Source organism: Bos indicus x Bos taurus, chromosome X (genome assembly GCF_003369695.1).
Source record: "Bos indicus x Bos taurus breed Angus x Brahman F1 hybrid chromosome X, Bos_hybrid_MaternalHap_v2.0, whole genome shotgun sequence".
NCBI lineage: Eukaryota > Metazoa > Chordata > Mammalia > Artiodactyla > Bovidae > Bos > Bos indicus x Bos taurus.
The window spans coordinates 67225880-67246581 of NC_040105.1; the positions used below are offsets into that span (position 1 = coordinate 67225880).

The 20702-nt window shown below is 39.4% G+C and overlaps 1 long non-coding RNA gene across 5 annotated transcripts in view; it reads left to right on the plus strand.

Annotated features, from left to right (window-relative positions):
- Nucleotides 1-2501: 2501 nt before the first annotated feature.
- The window catches only part of LOC113886777, a 188225-nt gene continuing 170024 nt past the window's right edge, over nucleotides 2502-20702 (plus strand). For 4 of the 5 annotated variants that reach the window (XR_003509558.1, XR_003509555.1, XR_003509556.1 and 1 more), the window contains exon 1: nucleotides 6406-6509. This is a non-coding gene — a long non-coding RNA (uncharacterized LOC113886777). Of the gene's footprint in view, nucleotides 2708-6333; nucleotides 6510-18425; nucleotides 19479-20702 lie in introns of those variants that run through there. The other variant, XR_003509554.1, reaches the window with a different exon arrangement.

Sequence of the window (20702 nt, forward strand, 5' to 3'; positions counted from 1 at the left end):
AGGGGACGACAGAGGATGAGATGGCTGGATGGCATCACGGACTCGATGGACGTGAGTCTGAGTGAACTCCGGGAGTTGGTGATGGACAGGGAGGCCTGGCGTGCTGTAATTCATGGGGTCGCAAAGAGTCGGACACGACTGAGCGACTAATCTGATCTGATCTGATTAATGCAAAGATAACAGAAACTTGTCCCAGAGATCTGTGCAATTTTCTTTGTAAATTCTCCAACTGAGAGCTCTTTGTAAGTAAGTGCCTGCTAAACATGGCTGGATAATGGTGAAACTCCAACACTTCTTTTGCCTATTTGAATTTTATATCTTTGCAGGAGACAGTTTATTACTTTTGGAACAATTACTTATGAAAGAGGAAAATTGGACTGTCATAGAGAATGGAACAGGTATTGACTGGACCAGTAGAATCCAGAAAGCTAAGAGGATCAGCCTTGAAGAGTAAACCAAACCCTGTCTCTGATATTTTTCTGGAGGCATTTTTTTCTCCGGTTGAAATGAAGGCAGGCCAACTAGGGATAATGTGAGTGAGTGGGGGCAGGGGTATGAAGCTTTCACCTTGGCTTCCACCTTGGAATTAATAGGGCTTTTCTGCCCCTAGATCTCTGGGTCCAGCACCTTTCAGTTTGAAACACCACTAAATAAAACCAGTGCATCCAGCGATCTTTTCCCCATCTAAAATTGATTAGCAGCTTCACAAGCCTATTGTTCTATAATGAGTCCTGCTGATTACTTATATGTATTTCTTTAAAATCTAAATGGTCATTTGTTCCAGACAGAAGAAATGCTAGAGCATCAGAGCAAACCTGTCATAGGCTTCACTACCTTTCTACTTATAATTAAATCACTACAGAGAGATGTTGTGTACCTAGCTTAAAATAAATACATTTTGTTGTACAACCAAGAGATATGCCACTTGATGGAAAAAAGTTAATTGAAGCCACAGGTTCTCTGCAATACCCAGAATGTTGCCTGCCTGACTCCATCCTCTCTTAAAGTGACTTGTTTCTCAAGAGTTCAGCAGTTCCTCTTGCAATTGATTTCTGCTGTCTACCGACTAGTTTCCAAATCGTGCTCAAATATGTCTAAACTGAAGGAAAGGATGTACTTTAAGCTTAAATTAAGACCCTTTCACCTCACTACACACATTACTGACAACACAAATTGGCTCTATGCTGTATTTTACATAAGAATGGCCACACATCAAGGCCCAGGTGCTTATACAATTCTCTACCATTACCTCCTATTTGAGGGTGACAATATCAATATAAAGAAAGAGAAAGTAATGATGCATATGAATAGAATGAGGTGTTCTATGCTGAGTTCTTGTAGAAAGTTAGAGATAACTTTAGAATGTAGAAACTATTCCTTTGGAAAGGAATTAAGACCTCTAAATTGTCTCTTCCTTAACTGTGCGGCACAAACCTTCCCCACTAACCTTTCACACCATTCATATGTAATGCATTACAAACAAGTTTCAGCCTGGGTTTTAAAAAATGTTTTGGTGGCTTACATCCAGCTAGTACATTTTCCCTCATGGAGAGGAACCAAAAAAGTTAAACGTCTTGATAAATATAGACGCTTCTTAGAGGAATCAAGACTTGAGCTAAAGTCTAAAAGGAGTTTGGGGTTGGAGAATAGCATCCCAACCCCTTTACAAAGATGTTTTCTGTTACAGAATTATTCATAAACAAGGAAGCATCCTGTTTTAAATTCAATTTTGTCATTGATCTACTGTATGAGTTTAGACCTAAAGTCTTCGCACTCGGTCTTCAGTTTTCTCGTATTTTCAATTTGTTGGTTGAAATAGACCGTGATCTGTAAGGGCACAGAACTCAGTGGAGTGAAAAGAATTGGGTTTTGTACACTGTAACACTCACTAGCTGTTGCAGCTTTTGGAAAATTGGTTCACCTCTGAGACTTTGGCTTTTCAGGTGACTCAGATGGTAAGGAACCGCCTGCAATGTGGGAGACCTGGGTTCAGTCCCTAGGTCAGGAAGATCCCCTGGAGAAGGCAATGGCAACCCACTCCAGTATTGTTGCCTGGAGAATTCCATGGACAGAGGAGACTGGTGGGCTACAGTCCATGGGGTCACAAAAGTTGGACAGGACTGAATGACTAACACTTTCACTTTCTGAGCCTTATTTTCCTCATCTATAAAATACGAAAAAATCAGATCTCAGTGTACCTTATCATTTTGTGATACTTTGGTAAAATAACAGAAAGATAAATTTGTGTATTAAAAAATGTCACACATGCGTGAGGTGAAAGTTGACTAGAACGAGAGATATGTAGAAATGTGGAAAGGGGTCGGGACAAAGGTAAAATAAATTTGGGATAGAAAAAGAAAAAAGAAGTGAAGGAAAAGAAAACGAGGAATAAGGAGGTAATTTCAGCGGCGATAAACGCTGTAACAGGAAGCGCAACCTCTCAGGAACACTGGGGGAGGGGCCGCAGGGCGGCTGGGTCACGTTGCCGGGGGAGCCATTTTGGGAGTGCACGGCGGTTCTGCGCGGGGCCTATTTGGCTGTGACGCCTAGCCCAGGTTTCTACCGCCCTATGCCTTAGGGCTCATCTAAAACCTAAGATGGCGGCATTTGCATAGGGTGTAAGCGCTGCAGGCATACTTTATGTGAAAAGACGGCCAAAGGACGAGTCTCCTAAGGAATGTCCAGAAACGCGGATATTTGTGTTGTGGTGAGTGCTGAAACTCGCATCGAGTTGAAAAGTGACCATTAGTAAGGTTACACATTTCGGCATCGCATGGCCTGACTGAGTGGGGGAGGAGCCGGCGTACATTTCATTTTTCTGTCTCTTCAAAACATTGGAGAGTAATTTCTCTCTCCTTAATCACTTTACTATCACGGATGAGGATAGGTGGTTGCAGAAACTAGCTCCTAGTGGGTATTCTGGGTCGTTTTCCCTTTTTTTTTTTTTTTTTTTAAATTTGTTTAAATGGGTTTTTATTGACACGATGCCGCCGCAAAATTCTCTCTCCCTAAGGCGCTTTCAGGAACTGCTTAACTGTTGGGCCTGCAGGTCCTTAATTCCTAAGGGCTGCCTTTCCATTTGCAAACTTAGTTTTGATAGACCAATCAGTTTGTAATATTTTCATGGTGGGCTAGATTAAAATAATTTTTTTCTGTGCCCTTTATATATATTTCAAATGAGGACTTTTGGTCTTACAATACTTAACATTTGTCCGGGAAACATCTTAGAGATCGAAGGGGTGTGTGTGTGTGTGTGTGTGTGTGTGTATAGATAATATTTCAGGGAGTTGCTACATTAGATTGTGAATTGTTAGCTTGTTTACTCACTACGTAAGAAAAGAGCTAAATTCCCCGTGTTCAGATCTCTTGGTGAAAATGAATTTATGTTAAGCATAATATCATTACATGTTTACTGTTTGGGAAGACAGTAAAACTGAATTTAATCTATTAAATGCTTATGTGGTTAAAAGAAATTTCCCTCAAGAAATGCCCACATCTCACTCATACATTGCTGGAAAGACTATGAATTGCTGCAACCTTTTGAAAAAAATGATCTGACAGTATGTAAGGAAATAAAAAAAAAATACAAATATTGCTTGACTAAATACTGGAACTTAATATTCTGACTTTTAAGAATCCATTCTACAGAAATAAATGTACCAGTGTGTAAGGGTATATGAACAAGGATGCCTTTGTAGCTTTGTTTTTGTGACAACTGGAAACAACCTGTATATTCGTTAGTAGGAGTGTTTGAATACATCTTGGGACATTCATATTATGAAATATTTTGCAACTGTGGAAACAGATTTACCACTATTGATCTAGAGAATGCTATAATGGATTGTTACGTGAAGAAAAATAAGGTGTAGAATACTGTCTAGTATAATTTAATGTTTTTGGTGGTGGTGGTGAGTGATGAGGGCTTTCCTGGTAGCTCAGCTGGTAAAGAATTGCATGCGATGTAGGAGACTTGGATTCGATTCCTGGGTCGGGAAGATGCCCTGGAGAAGGGATAGGCTACCCACTCCTGTACTCTTGCCTGGAGAATTCCATGGAGGGAGGAGTCTGGCGGGCTATTCATTCCATAAGGTTGCACAAAGGCAGACACGACTGAAGTGATTAAGCAGCAACAGCAGTGAGTGATGAAGGAATGTTGGATAAACTTTCTTTTCTTTGTCTTTTTGGGGGGCCTTCTATAATATGTTATGAAATACTTAAGACATATAGAAACATATAGAGAAAAACACAGTGAACCTCTTTTCTCACCAGCCAAACATAAAAGACTAAACATCACCATTATAGTTGCAGTGCTCCGTGTACCCATCCCTGATTGCATCCCTTCTTTCTTCCTCAGAAATAACCATTATTTTAAATTGATTCTTGTGACTTCCCTGGTAGTCCAGTGACTAAGACTCAGTGCATCCAATGTAGGGGGCCTGGTTCAATCCCTGGTAGGGGAACTAGATCCTGCCTGTGGCAACTAAGACCAGGTACAGCCAAATAAATATTTAAGAAAAAAAGTAAAGTGATTCTTTTTCCCATGCATTTCTTAAACTTTTGTGATGTAATGAACTTTTTCTAGCATGGGTTATTTTTTATACATTTTGAAGGGAAATTTTTAAAAGTTTAATTTTAAGTGTTGGGCTGCAGTAACAGGGACCAATTGAAATTTCTTCTAAATTTGAGGGCAGAATCTAATTTTTTAAAAAGAAATTAAGCCAGGAAACAAATGTCGGCAAGAAGTAGAGAAATTGGAGCTCTCATACATTGCTGCTGGGATGTAAAATGGTGCAGCCACTGTGGAAAATAGTTTGACAGTTTCTCTATAAGTTAAACATAGAATTACCACACTTCCTTGCTGACACTTGTTATCTCCTGTTTTGTTTTTTTTTTTTTTAATGTAAAAATTACAACCATTCTAGTGTGTTTGGAGTGTAATATCATTGTGGTTTAGATTCTAATTTCCCTAATCACCAATGATTTTGGCCACCTTGATGCACTTATTGGCCATTTGTGTATTTTTAATTTGAGTGTCTTTTTGTTGTTGAGCTATAAATTCTTTGCGTATTCTGGATAGTAGTCTGATTATATATATATATATATATATATATATATATATATTATGTAGAATTTTGCAAATTACCCCCATTCTGTATATGTTTCTTATGCATTCTTGGTAATGTCCTTTGGTATACAGATTTTTAAAGTCTGCTTTATTTTTTCTTTTGTTGCTTGTACTTTTGGTGTCAAATCTAAGAATTCTTTGCAAATTCTTTGCCAAATAAATCTAAGAAGATTTATCTTTATGTATTTTTCTAAGTGTTCTATGGTTTTAGCTCTTATATTTATGTCATATATCCATTTTGAGTTATTTTTATATATGATATGAGATCCAATTTTATTCTTTTACATGTGCATAGCCAGTTGTCCCAGCACCATGCATTGGAGAGACTGTCCCCCATTGAATGGTCCTGGTACCCTTGTTGAAATCAGTTGGCTTAGGTGTATGGGTTTATTCTGGTCTTTCAAATTTGTTTCATTTGTCTCTGTGCCTATCCGTATTCCAGTGCCATACTTTTGATTACTGTTGATTGTGTTAATTTTTAAAATTGAGAAGTGTCAATCCTCCAACTTTGTTCTTTCTCAAGATTGTTTTGGCTATTCAGGGCTTCTTGTAATTCCATATGAATTTTAGGATTAGCTTGTCCATTTCTTTTTAAATCATATAGAAAAAAATAAGAGGGGTTACAAACCAAAAATACAATAATACTAGCTTATATATTTACATGTGTAGTTACCTTTGCTGCTGCTGCATGCATTCTCAGTCACTCGGTTGTATCCACTTCTTTGTGACCCTATGGACTGTAGCCCGCCAGGTTCCTCTGTCCATGGGATTTCCCAGGCAAGGATACTGGAGTGGGTTGCTATTTCCTCCTCCAGGGGATCTACCTGACCCAGGAGATCAAACCTGAGTCTCTTGGGTCTCCTGCATTGGCAGGCAGATTCTTTACCACTGAACCACCTGGGAATCCCTTGTAGTTACCTTTGCCTGTGTTCTTTATTTCTTCATATAGTTTCAAGTTCGTCTATTATCCTTCCATTTTATTCTGAAGAACTCCCTTTGGCAGTTCTTGTAGGGCATGTCTGTCAGCAGTGAACTTCCTCAGCTTTTGTTTATCTGGGAATGTCTTAATGTCTCCTTCAGTTCTCTTTTGATAGATTTATTGAAATATAATTCACATACCATACAATCCACCCATTTAAAGTGTACAGTTCAATAGTTTTTAGTATATGTGCAACGTCACTAAATCTTACAACATTTTCATGCTTTAGCCATAAGCCAGGTGGCATCACAGACTCAATGGACATGGGTTTCGGTGGACTCCGCAAGTTGATGATGGACAGGGAGGCCTGGCATGCTGCGGTTCATGGGGTCGCAAAGAGTCAGACACGACTGAGTAACTGAACTGAACTGAACATCTCCTTGAACCTCACCTGCCCAGCCCTAGGTAACCACTAATCTACTTTTATCTCTACAAATTTTCCAATTTAGAATATTTCATATGAATAGAATTATAATATATGGCCTTTTGTGATTGCCTTCTTTCATTTAGCATACTGCTTCAAAGCTCATGTATGTTGTAGCATGTATCAGTACTTTATATCCCATTTATGATTTCCATTCGTAGAATGGATATACTACATTTCCTTTGTTCATTCATCTGGACATTTGGGTGGTTTCTACCTTTAGGCTATCAAGAATTATTCTGCTAAAACATTCATGTACAAGTTTCTGTATAGAAATATGTTTTCATTTCTATAGGTGTATACTTAAGAGTTATTGCTGGATCATATAGCAACTCTGTGTTTAATAGTTTGAGACACTGTTAGACTTTTTTCCAAAGTGGCTGCACCATTTTACACTCAGCAGTATGAGGGCTCTAACTTGTTTACATTCTCACCAGCAATTGTCATTATGGACTTTATCCAATTCTGGCCATCCTGCTGCTGCTGCTAAGTCGCTTCAGTCGTGTCCAACTCTGTGCGACCCCATAGACGGCAGCCCACCAGGCTCCCCGTCCCTGGGATTCTCCAGGCAAGAACACTGGAGTGGGTTGCCATTTCCTTCTCCAATGCATGAAAGTGAAAAGTGAAAGTGAAGTCGCTCAGCCGTGTCCGACTCTTAGCGACCCCATGGACTGCAGCCCACCATCCTAGAGGGTGTGAAATGGTATCTCATTGTAGTTTCCTTTCCTACAAGGTTAGGTCCCTGATGTTGTTCTTTAGGGAGGTGCAATTTGAATATACCCACCATCACCCTGGGATGACTGAGTTTTGTTAGAGCTGTCTTTCTCTGACCACACCCAGCAGCCAGAAGCCAAGCTCCATTTACTGATCCTTTGTTTTACATAATGCCCGAGGGCATAAACTACTCTGAAAACTAATTCAATCAAATTGTGGGTCCTTTGAAGAAATAGTTAGCAGAGGTTAGTGTTTGATATTTGTGCTGGCTCCAAGAGGGTTCTTTCCGGTTGCCTTATTGCCCATTAATCACCTGCAAACTCGTTGACCTACAGTTTGGCGTATATTTTGAATCTTCTCCCAATTGTTTTTCTTTACAGTTCTGTCAGGCAGTTCCGTCGCTCAGTTGTGTCCAACTCTTTGCGACCCCATGGACTGTAGCATGCCAGGCCTCCCTGTCTCACCAACTCCTGGAGTTTACTCAAACTCATGTCCGTTGAGTTGGTGATGCCATCCAACCATCTCATCCTCTGTCATCCCCTTCTCCTCCTGCCCTCAATCTTTTCCAGCATCAGGGTCTTTTCCAATGAGTCAGCTCTTTGCATGAGGTGACCAAAGTACTGGAGTTTCAGCTTCAACATCAGTCCTTCCAAAGAAATCCCAGGGCTGATCTCCTTCAGAATGGACTGGTTGGATCTCCTTGCAGTCCAAGGGACTCTCTCAAGAGTCTTCTCCAACACCACAGTTCAAAACCATCAATTCTTCGGCACTCAGCTTTCTTTATAGTCCAACTCTCACATCCATACATGACTACTGGAAAAACCATAGCTTTGACTAGACGGACCTTTGTTGGCAAAGTAATGTCTCTGTTTTTTAATATGCTGTCTAGGTTGGTCATAACTTTTCTTCCAAGGAGCAAACGTCTTTTAATTTCATGGCTGCAGTCACCATCTGTAGTGATTTTGGAGCCCCAAAAAATAAAGTCTGTCACTGTTTCCCCTGTTTCCCCATCTATTTGCCATGAAGTGCTGGGACCAGATGCCATGATCTTAGTTTTCTGAATATTGAGTTTTAAGCCACTTTTTCACTTTCATCAAGAGGCTCTTTAATTCTTCTTCACTTTCTGCCATAACGGTGGTGTCATCTGCATATCTGAGGTTATTGATATTTCTCCCGGCAATCTTGATTCCAGCTTGTGCTTCCTCCAGTCCAGCATTTCTCATGATGTACTCTGCATATAAGTTAAATAAGCAGAGTGACAGTATACAGCCTTGACATAATCCTTTCCCTATTTGGAACCAGTCTGTTGTTCTGTGTCCAGTTCTCACCGTTGCCTCCTGACCTGCTTACAGATTTTCTTTACAACCTCGCTGTTTTTTCAGTGCTCCTCTAGGCTTGACTTTCTCCATGGTCTTGCAAATGAAGCCAGTTCAGTTGATTTGAGAAGAGAATAGGAGCTATCTGTTTTAAAATCTACTTTTTCTCTCAAGCAAAAGCAAAAGCTCTGGAAGTGGGGGTAGGGACAATGGCAAGTTTCTGAGTGACAGTTCTGTTGTGCTAGGTGAGTGCTTAGTGGAGGGGAGAGTGCAACCAGAGGTCCTCTCAGTTTACTGTTTACTCCTCACAACCCAGGGCAAGGATGTTCAGGGCCCCAGTATTTTCCACATGCCACGTCCAGTTAAAGTCTTCATTCCACCACTGGGGGTTAGGTGGCAGAAAGGAACCTCTACCTCTAAACCACAGTTGTTCAGGACTCAGCCCTAGCAACAGGCTAGGTAGCTGGATGGGAAACTCCAATGCCCTATTCTTCCAGAGAAGAAAGGCCTCTAAATGAGACTTGGGGGTGGTGGTGGTGGAGAGGGAGTTTTTTGCCTTGAATTCAGGAGTCTTGAGTAGAGTCTTCCTCTCCTTGAGCTGGGATGGGAGAGGGAGGGAGGGAGAAAGTGGTCTTGGTTCAGATACCATAAGCTCACTTTTCTTAGTGAATTTTAAAAGATGTTCTTGAATAGATATTTCTTCATTTGTTGTTTGTTCTTAAAACCACTTCCAGAGGGTTTAAACAGTTGCTTTTTTTTTTTTTTAATAGTTTTTATCAGTTTCAGTGGGGAACAGGACACTCGAGCTCCTCATGCTGTCTTGCCATAAGTTAATCTCTTTCCTTTCTTTTTGAAGGATTGTTTTATCAGAAATAGATTCATTGATTCAGAGCTCTTTTCAGTTCAGTTCAGTTCAGTCGCTCAGTCGTGTCCGACTCTTTGCGACCCCATGAATCACAGCACGCCAGGCCTCCCTGTCCATCACCAACTCCCGGAGTTCACTGAGACTCACGTCCATCGAGTCAGTGATGCCATCCAGCCATCTAATCCTCTGTCGTCCCCTTCTCCTCCTGCCCCCAATCCCTCCCAGCATCAGAGTCTTTTCCAGTGAGTCAACTCTTCGCATGAGGTGGCCAAAGTACTGGAATTTCAGCTTTAGCATCATTCCTTCCAAAGAAATCCCCCAGCAATTAAAATATGTCATTCCATTGCCTCTGGCTTCCATGGTTTCTGTTGGTGAGTTATCTTTATTAATTTTAAGGTTCTCTCTTTTTCTTGGGTTTCAACATTTTAATTATAATATAGCTCAGTGTGGATCCCTTTGAGTTTATTCTATTCCGGATTCATTAGATTTCTTAAGATATGTAGATTGGACATTGTTTCTTCAAACACTCCTTTTTCATAATTACCCTTTATTTGAATTTGAAAACTGAATGAAGAACAGAGAATATTGTTTCCTTAGTTTTGGTCTGCATTTTGGATAAGAAAATAGCATACAGAAATATAATTTGGGGACCTGTGAAGAATATTGAAGGATTAGAACAGCTTTAATTAGACTAAATCAGACTAAATCTAATACCTTTTCACAGGTTGATAAGATGAAGATACAAAGCAGACAATGATAACCGATACTTGGAGATCACTTAGAAAATTGAGAGGAGTCAGACTGGGCCTATCTTACAATACAGAAGTCTCGTGGCTTGTGCTTCTGAATTGCATGTCTTAAAACTTACAATGAACACCTGAGTTGTATAGAGATGAGAGAGGTTACAACTTCAGATCCCAAGTTATATATGAAGCCTGTTTAGTCCTGCAGGATTCTGAATATTTCTTCAAGGTTCTCTGTCATTTTAATAAAAATGGATCTATCACTTCTGTTTATTTTATATTTGCTACACTCGATATACTTTACTCACCAAGTCATTGGAACTCTTAAAAATTCTAAATAATTGGTAAACCATTTCACAGATGAGAAACTTGAGGTTTATTTGGGGACTGATCCAGCTATAGTCATGGTTAAATATTGGCAGCTCAGGGATTTTGTTTGCTTTATGATATATCTGTAGATGTACCTAAAATGGATGGGGAAAACAGTTTTGTTTTGTGTTCTCAAATTTTATAATAACCTGTCTGGAAGTGAGAATTATGACCTGATTTGAACATTTCCAGGTTATTTTACACTATATCTCATGTGATATTTCTTTTCAGTAAATAGTTGTTGTTTAGAATGTATATATCTATATCCCTGATTATGTCTAAAGGGCACATGGAAAGTCAGCAGAAAAATGCATATGCCTGAAACACCAAATGCTATGCATGTAGTCCCCTTCTACAATGCTATCAAGTCAACTACCCTCCCTTAGAACTTTTACAGATGCCCTCTTAGAAGCAAAGTATCCATGATGTTTTAGAAAGCAAGGAAATAACTGTGGATTTCAATGAAGAATTGCAGGCCTTGCTGGACACATCCCAGGGAAAATTTTTCAGAGATGTGATGCTGGAGAACGTGTCTGGTCTGTTAGTGAGTATGTCGACATTGACTTTTTTTTTTTCCTTCAAATATTCTTAATATCCCTTTCTCTCCCTCTTTTTCTTTTGGATCTCTCATTTTGTTGGTATGCTTGATGCTATATACGGGTCTCTTAGTTTCTTTTCCCATTTCTCCCACCCTCCATCCCTGCCTCTGGCAACCACCAGTCTGTTCCATGTATCTACGATTTAAAAAAAAAAAAAAAAGATTTCACATACAAGAGATCATATAGCGTTTGTCTTTGTCTAAATTCTTTCACTTAACATAATGCCCTTGAGGTCCATCCATATTGTCAAAAATGGCAAGATTTTATAATTTTTTATGGCTAACATTCCACTGTATTTATATATTACATATACACATTGTTGTTGTTGTTTAGTTGCTAAGTTGTTTCCGACTCACTTGCAACTCCATGGACTATAGCCTCCCAGGCTCCTCTGTCCATGGGATTTCCCAGGCAAGAATACTTGAGTGGGTTGCCATTTCCTTCACCAGTGGATTGTCCCAATTCAGGGATCAAACCCTTGTCTCCTGCATTGGCAGGCATGGGCTTCCCCAGTGGATCAGTGATAATGAATCTATCTGCCAATGCAGAAGATGTGGGAGATGCGAGTTTGATCCCTGGGTTGGGAAGATGTTGGGAAGATCTCTTTGGGGGGGAAATGGCAAGCCATTTCAGTATTCTTGCAGGGAAAATCCCATGGACAGAGGAGATTGGTGGGCTGTAATCCATAAGGTCACAAAGTGTTGGACACGACTGAGCAAGCAAGCACACACACACACACACACACACACACACATACATGCACACACCCATCCCACAATTTCTTTATCCATTAATCTATTGGTGGACATTTAAGTTGTTTCCATGCCTTGACTATGTAGATGATGCAGCAGTGATCATGAGAGAGCAAATGTCTTTTCAAGTTAGTGTTTTTATTTTCTTCAAATTGTTGTTCAGTTGGCAAGTTGTGTCTGACTCCTCGTGACTCCATGGACTGTAGCATGCCAGGCTTCCCTGTTCTCACCGTCTCCTGGAGTTTGCCCAAGTTCATGTCCATTGCATCAGTGATGCCATCCAACCATCTCATCCTCTGTCTTCGTCTTCTCCTTCTGCCTTCAATCTTTCCCAGCATCAGGGTCCTTTTCAATGAGTTGGATCTTCGCATCAGATGGCTGGAGTACTGGAGCTTCAGCTTCAGCATCCATCCTTCCAATGAATATTCAGGGTTGATTTCCTTTAAGATTGACTGGTTTGATCGCCCTGCTGTCCAAGGGACTCTCAAGAGTCTTCTCCAGCACCACAGTTCAAAAGCATCAATTCTTCAGTGCTCTGCCTTCTTTATGGTCCAGCTCTCACAACTGTATGTGACTACTGGAAAGGCCTTGACTATACGGACCTTTGTTGGCGAACTGATGTCTCTACTTTTTAACATACTGTCTAGCTTTGTCACAGCTTTCCTGCCAAGAAGCAATGATCATCTTATTTCATGGCTGTAGTCGCAATCCACAGTGATTTTACAGCCCAAGAAGAGGAAATCTGTCCTTGCTTCCACCTTTTCACCTTCTATTTGTCATGAAGTAATGGGGCTGGATGCCATGACCTTAGTTTTTTTAATATTTAGTTTTAAGCCAGCTTTTTCACTCTCCTCCTTCACCCTCATCAAGAGACTCTTTAGTTCCTCTTCACTTTCTGCCATTAGAGTGATACCATCCACATATCTGAGGTTGTTGATATTTCTCCCAGCAATCTTTTTTTTTTTCTCTCCTGGCAGTCTTGATTTCCAACTTGTGACTCCTCCAGCCCACGTGATGTGCTCTGCATATAAGTTAAATAAACAGGGTGACAATAAACAGCCTTATACTCCTTTCTCAATCCTGAACCAGTCAGTTGTTCCATACAAGGTTCCAACTGTTGCTACTTGATTGGCATACAGGTTTTTCAGGAGACAGGTAAAATGGTCTGGTATTCCCATTTCTTTAAGAGTTTCCCATAGTTTATTATGATCCACACAGTCAAAGCTTTTAGCGGAGTCAATGAAACATAAATAAATGTTTTCTGGAATTCCCTTGCTTTCTCTATGATCCAGTGAATGTTGGCAATTTGACCTCTGGTTTCTCTGCCTTTTCTAAATCAAGCTTGTACATCTGGAAGTTCTTGGTTCACGTATCCTATCATGCAAGATTTTGAGTATAACCTTACTAGCATGGGAGATGAGTGCAATTGTCCGATAGTTTGAATATTCATTTGTACTGCCCTTCTTGGGAATTGGGATGAGGATTTCTTTGGATAAATACCCAGAAGTGAACTTAGTGGATCATAAGGTAGTTCTGTTTTTAATTTCTGAGTAACATCCATACTGTTTTCCATAGTGGCTGTACCAGTTTACATTCCTACCAACAGTACATAAGAGTTCCCTTTTCTCCACATCCTCACTGCTTATTTTTTGTCTTTCTAATAATAGTCATTCTAACACATTCTATCTCATTGTGGTTTGATTGGCATTTCCCTGGTGATTAATGATATTGAGCATCTTTTCATGTACATGTTGGCTGTTTGTATGTCTTCTTTGGAAAAATGTTATTTGGCTCTTCTGCCCATTTTTTTAATTGGATTATATAACTATCTTATGGCAGTAGTTTTTAACTACCAATATGTTGGGAAAGAATGGTAAGATAACAAAAAGTTTCACTTTGAAAAGTGAATGCTGTAGCTGCTGCTGCTGCTAAGTTGCTTCAGTCGTGTCCGACTCTGTGCGACCCCATAGACGACAGCCCACCAGGCTTCCCCATCCCTGGGATTCTCTAGGCAAGAACACTGGAGTGGGTTGCCATTTCCTTCTCCATGAAAAGTGAATAAAGTAGATTTAAAAAATAATGTCAGGCTGGCATAGATCTGGAAAATACCTATATGAGGATAATATCAGTTGAAGCTGACTCTGAAATGACATAGATGACAGAAGTAATGGCTTTCTGTTACTGTTGTTCAGTCACTCAGTCTTGTCCGACTCTTTGTGACATGATGGACTGCAGCACACCTGCCCTACCTGTCCTTCACTATCTCCCAGAGCTTTCTCAAACTCATGTCCATTGAGTCAGTGATGCCATCCAACCATCTCATCCTCTGTCATCCCCTTCTCCTCCTGCCCTCAATCTTTTCCAGCATCAGGGTCTTTTCTAATGAATTGCCTCTGCACATCAGGTGGCCAAAGTAATGGAGCTTCAGCATCTGTCCTTCCGATGAATATTCAGGGTTGATTTCCTTTAGGATTGACTTGCTTGATCTCCTTGCAATCCAAGGGACTCTCAAGAATTTTCTCCAACACCATAGTTCAAAAGCATCAATTCTTCGGCACTCAACTTTCTTTATGGTCCAACTCTTACATCCATACATGACTATTGGAAAAACCATAGCTTTGACTAGACAGACCTTTGTTGGCAAAGTAATGTCTCTGCTTTTTAATATGCTTTCTAGGTTTGTCATAGCTTTTCTTCCAAGGATCAAGCGTCTTTTAATTTCATGGCTGCGGTCACCATCTGCAGTGATTTTGGAGCCCAAGAAAATATTCTCTCACTGTTTGCATTGTTTTCCCATCTATTTTCCATGAAGTGATGGAACTTGATGCCATGATCTTCTTTTTTTGAATGTTGAGTTGAATGTTGAATGTTGAGCCAGCTTTTTCACTCTCCTCTTTCACCTTCGTCAAGAGGCTCTTTAGTTCCTCTTCACTTTCTGCCATAAGTGTGGTGTCATCTGCATATCTAAGGTTATTGATATTTCTCCTGGCAATCTTGATTCCAGTTTGTGCTTCATCCAGCCTGGCATTTCTCATGATGTACTCTGCATATAAGTTAAATAAGCAAGGTGATAATATACAGCCTTGACCTACTCCTTTTACAGATTGGAACCAGTCTGTTGTTCCACGTCTGGTTCTAACTGTTGCTTCTTGACCTGCATACAGATTTCTCAGGAGGCAGTTCAACTGGTCTGGTATTCCCATCTCTTTACGAATTTTCCACAGTTTGTTGTGATCCACACAATCAAAGGCTTTGGCCTAGTCGACAAAGCAGAAGTAGATGTTTTTCTGCAACTCTCTTGCTTTTTCCATGAACCAATGGATGTTGGCAATTTGATCTCTGGTTCCTCTGCCTTTTCTGAATCCAGCTTGAACATCTGGAAGTTCTCAGTTCATGTACTGTTGAAGCGTAGTTTGGAGAATTTTGAACATAAAACAATTGTTATGAATGTAGAAGAATGATTAAAAATGTTAAGTTGAATTATGAAAAATATAAGAAAGATTTAACTTCTGAGGATGAAAAATGTAATTGTCTTTAAACTTTAACTTCTTTAAGGAGTTTCCTGTCATCTTTCTGTTATTAATTTCTAGTTGAATTATATTATGGTTTGAGAAAATACTTTGTATATTTTCAGTTTTGTTGTTGCTACTGAAGGAGGTGCACAGTGAGGCCAAAGAAACCAAAATGTCCAGTTTGAAGCAAAGAAAAGTTTATTTCAGGGCCAAGCCGGGAGATATGGGTGGCTCCTGCTCAGAAAACACCTAACTCTCCAAGGGTTTCAGCAAAGCATTTTTAAAGGCGGGGTGAGGGAGGGGCGTTCCAGGGTTTGCGATCAGCTCCTGCACAATTCTTTGGTTTATGTCTACATTACCAGTCCTTAGGCTCCATATCTACATAATCAAGTAGTTAATTTCTTCCATTTGGTGGTGGTATTTAGCATCTGAAAAACTCAGGAAATATGCATGCTGCTCCTGCTGCTGCTGCTAAGTCGCTTCAGTAGTGTCCGACTCTCTGTGATCCCATAGATGGAAGCCAACCAGGCTCCCCCATCCCTGGCATTCTCTAGGCAAGAGTACTGGAGTGGGCTGCCATTTGCTTCTCCAATGCATGAAAGTGAAAAGTGAAAGTGAAGTCGCTCAGTCGGGTCCGACTCTTAGCGACCCCATGGACTGCAGCCTACCAGGCTCCTCTGTCCATGGGATTTTCCAGGCAAGAGTACTGGAGTAGGGTATCATTGCCTTCTCTGGAAATATGCATGAGGTACTGTTTTTTGGGTACTTCAAAGAGGAGCTAAAGCAGGAGTATATGGGGTAGGGTCTGTCCTAGGAAGGCCACATGAGATCCTGCTTGGAGTTGGTTATTTAGTGTCCCACTCTTTTGTGACCATATGGACTGTAGCCTCCAGTCTCCTTTGTCCATAGGATTCTCCAGGCAAGAATACTGGAGTGGGTGGCCATGCCCTCCTCCAGGGGATCTTTCCAAGCCAGGGATCAAACCCACATCTCCTGCATTGGTAGGCTGGTTCTTTACCTGCTAGTTATATTGCCATATACTTCATTGATTGCATGAAGTATAGTTTATTTAGCTAATCTCTTACGTATAGGTATTCAGATTCTTTCTAGTGTTCCAACTGCTAACAAGGCTACAATGAATACATTTGTGTATATAAAGTTTTATATTGTTGAAGATGTATCTATAGGGTAGATACTCGTATAAGAGTTATTAATTGATTTTGCTGTTTTAAGTATTGCCAAATATCCTTCCAAAATGATTGTACAGTTTGCATTTGTACCAGCCATGTGCGAGAGAGCCTATGTCCTCACAGCTTCACCAACTGAATGCATTTTCCTTATACATAATATATACATGAATGTGCATGTATGTTTGTATTTGTTTTAAGCAAATGTAGGATCTTATCAAACATGCTGTTTATATTTTTTGCATTTAAAAATAAACCATGGTTATAAGTACATATATATTCATACATTAGATATGTATACATGCTTCTATTTGCAGTGGCTTCTTACTTTTCCTTTATATGTGTTTACCATATTCAACCAAGGATCTCTTAAACTTTTTTCAGTCTTTTCACTATCATATACAATGGTGTGGTTATTTTGGAATAGTTGTAAATTCACATATAGTTGTAAGAAATAATAAAGAGAGAGCCCATGTATTGTTTACCCAGTTTTTACCAATTGTAACTTTTTGCAAAACTTGAGGAAACAAAACAAGGATTGACATTGGTACAGCCCATTGTTCTTATTCAGATTTCCCAATTTTCAAATGTTAAAATACTGCCAATCTGGTGAGGAATGACATCCCAGTGTTTTTTAAATTTGCATTAAAAAATTTTTGGGGTTTGAACTTTTTCTCATTTAAGTGTCATTTTTATAGGTTTTTTGTTTTGCAAGTAGTTGTTTCTTTTCTTCTCATTTATTTATTGGGCTTTTGGTTATTTTTGGCTGCAATTTCAAGTAATTATTTATATGTTTAAAGGGATAAATTACAAATATTTTCTCCAAGTTTGTCTTTTTTTCAATTTAGATATCATTTACAAATAATTAAAAATTGACAGTGCCATAGTTTTATTGCAGTATGTTTTATTTATTCATTCACTTACCAAAGGACTTTTTGATGTCTTCAGTTTGTGCCTCAATGAATATTTGGATACTATTTTTGGTATAGAGATATATTTTGATTTTTACCTTTGGGAAATACCTAGAAGTAAGATTACTGGGTCATGTAGTAAGAGTATATTTATCCTTATAAGAAACTGACAGTTTTCTAAAAAAAAAAAACTTTACCATTTTAGGTTTCTACCTGAAATATATGAGAGTTTCCATCCTCACTGGCACTTCATGTTTTTTTCTTAAAGCCATTCTAATAGGTGTGTAGTAGTATCTTGTCATTTTAATTCGCATTTCCCTAGTGACTAAGATGTTAAGTATCTTTTCATGTGTTACTTGAAATCTATTTCTTTGGTGAAATGTCCTAATTTTTTGTCCATTTTTTATTGGATTGTCTGTCTTAATAGTGAGGTAGAAAGTTTCTTTATATTTTCCAGATAGAAGTCCTTTGTCAGATATATGTATTGTGAATATTTTCTTTCATTTCTGGTGTGCCTTTTGGTTTTCTTAAAGGATGTCATTCAAAAATCAGTTTTTTTATGAAATTCATTTTGTAATTGTTTTAATGGTTTATTTTTTGTGTGTTTTACCTAAAAAATGCTTATATAATGTCAAGGTGGGGAAAATATTCAATGTTTTCTTCTAGAAGTTTTATAGTTTTACTTATGTTTAGGTCTTTGATCTATTTCAACTTAATTTTTGCATTTGGCATTAGATTAAGGTCAATGTTTATTATTTTTGCATGTGGATATTCAGCTATTCTAGAATTATTGCTTGGAAAGATTTCCCTTTTCTTATTGAATTGATTTGATACCTTTGTCAGAAACAGTTTGTTGCGTATTTGTTGCTCTGGTTCTGTTCATTTTATTCCATTGATCTTTGTTTTTTCCCTCTTACTAATACCAAAAGATACCAAGAAATGGCTCTGTGTGTAAAGAATCTGCTTGCAACGCAGGAGACACAAGAGACCACAGCTTTGATCCCTGGATCAGGACGATCCCCTGGAGAAGGGAATGGCTACCCACTCCAGTATTTGTGCCTGGAGAATCCCATGGACAGGAGCTTGGCGGGGTACAGTCCAAAGGATTGCAAAGAGTTGGACATAGCTGATCAATTAAGCAAGCAAGCAAGCAAGCAATGTGATGCTCTTGATTACTGTAGCTTTTTTTTTATTAACTCCTGACGTCAAGTACTTTATGTCTTTCCAACTTTTTTCCCTTTTAAGAAAATTGCTTAGGGACTTCCCTGGTGGTAATACAGTGGATAAAAATCTACCTGCCAGTCAGGGGACATGGGTTTGAGCCCTGGTCTGGTAAGATCCCACATGCTGTTTAGCAGCTAAGCCCATGCGCCTAGAGCCTGTGCTCCACAAGAGAAGTCACCACAATGAGAAGCCTGTGCACCTCAACTAGAGAGTAGCCCCTGCTCTCTGCAACTGGTGAAAACCCATGTACAGCAAAGAAGACCCAGTGCAACTGAAGAAGGAATTCATAGGGCCTGGACCCCGTCTTAGGCCTGTTCATGCTGATCATGCTTGGCCACCTCTCCAATGGACTCTGGACTCTGTGCTTAGTGCCTATGGAAACTACAATAGAAAGATAAGACCCCCTCTGGACAGGGGAATCTTGAAGATCACATCCAGGTTACTCATCGCCTAAGAGAAAACATACTCTATAATCACCCCTGCCTCCGGACAGGTCATAAATTCTTTCTGTATCTATAGGAGTGTAACCACAGGCTTATTGATTATTAACTCTTTGAACACCTAACACTTGATAACACTGGAATAATGGGGTTATTGTGATTGTATTTAGCCTTCCTTTGTTTTATGTAAGTCTCAAGGAAATTGGGGTGGTGGGTTTGGACACGTACACATGGGGTATAAAAGATTTTCACAAACGTTGGTCGGGGTCCTTGGCTAAGAGGAGACTCTGCCTTGGGACTGCTGGTGTAATAAACTGCACTCCACTATCTGCATTATCCTTCTGAATGAGTTTGTTTCCTGGAACGCGTGACTATAACACAACCAAAAAAAAAGTAACAGAACATTTAAAAATGTTATTAAAAAATTAACTATTCTAGACTTCTCATTTCCATATAAATTTTAGTAGCTGTCAATTTCATCTAAAAATAGTTTTGTGTTTTTCTTCCATAAAATTCTCATAGATGTTTTTGTTTCTGAGTATTTTTAAAGTTGGACAATGACTTCCTTTGTGTTTATACTTAAATAGCAATGAGCATAATAAGTTTAGTTCATGCTTTCTTTTTCTCAAAACTTTATACTTGCTCTGTTTTTCTCAGGCCTTTCAATATTGCTGTGGATGATTCTGGAGAAAACCTGTCCCCCTTCTCCCTACTAGATACTTAATTGTCTTTTTTCTTAAACTAAAAACATTTATGATTAATAGATTTTACTTTATAAACAGTTTTAGATTTATAGAAAAATCAAGCAGGTAGTCGGAGAAGGCAATGCACCCCACTCCAGTACTCTTGCCTGGAAAATCCCATGGACGGAGGAGGCTGGTGGGCTGCAGTCCATGGGGTCGCTAAGAGTTGGACACGACTGAGCGACTTCATTTTCACTTTTCACTTTCATGCATTGGAGAAGGAAATAGCAACCCACTCCAGTGTTCTTGCTTGGAGAATTCCAGGGATGGGGGGGCCTGGTGGGCTGTCGTCTATGGGGTCGCACAGAGTCAGACACGACTGAAGCAGCTTAGCAGCAGCAGCAGCAGCAGCAGCAAGCAGATAGTATAGAGTGTTCCTATAGAAACTATGGATAGTGTTATGATACTACCCCTCACCCCGATCACACAGATTGTGTGTTTGCTCAGCTTGTATTAGTGTGGTTTATTTGTTCCAACTAATGAATCATTATTCATATATTTTACAAACTATAGTCCGTAGTTTATTTTTTTTAATTTATTTATTTCAATTAGAGGCTAATTATTTTACAATGTTGTATTGGTTTTGCCATACATCAACATGAATCCGCCATGGCAGAAATCAACATAGTTTACTTTAAAGTTGACTCTTTGTGTTGTACAGCTCTATGGGTTTGGATAAATGCGTTATGTCATGTATCCAGCATTACAGTATCATAGAGAATAGTTTCCCCTGTGCTCCTTCTATTCATCCCTCCTTCTCCTGTGCACCCCTCCCTTCCAACCCCTCACAAGCACTGAT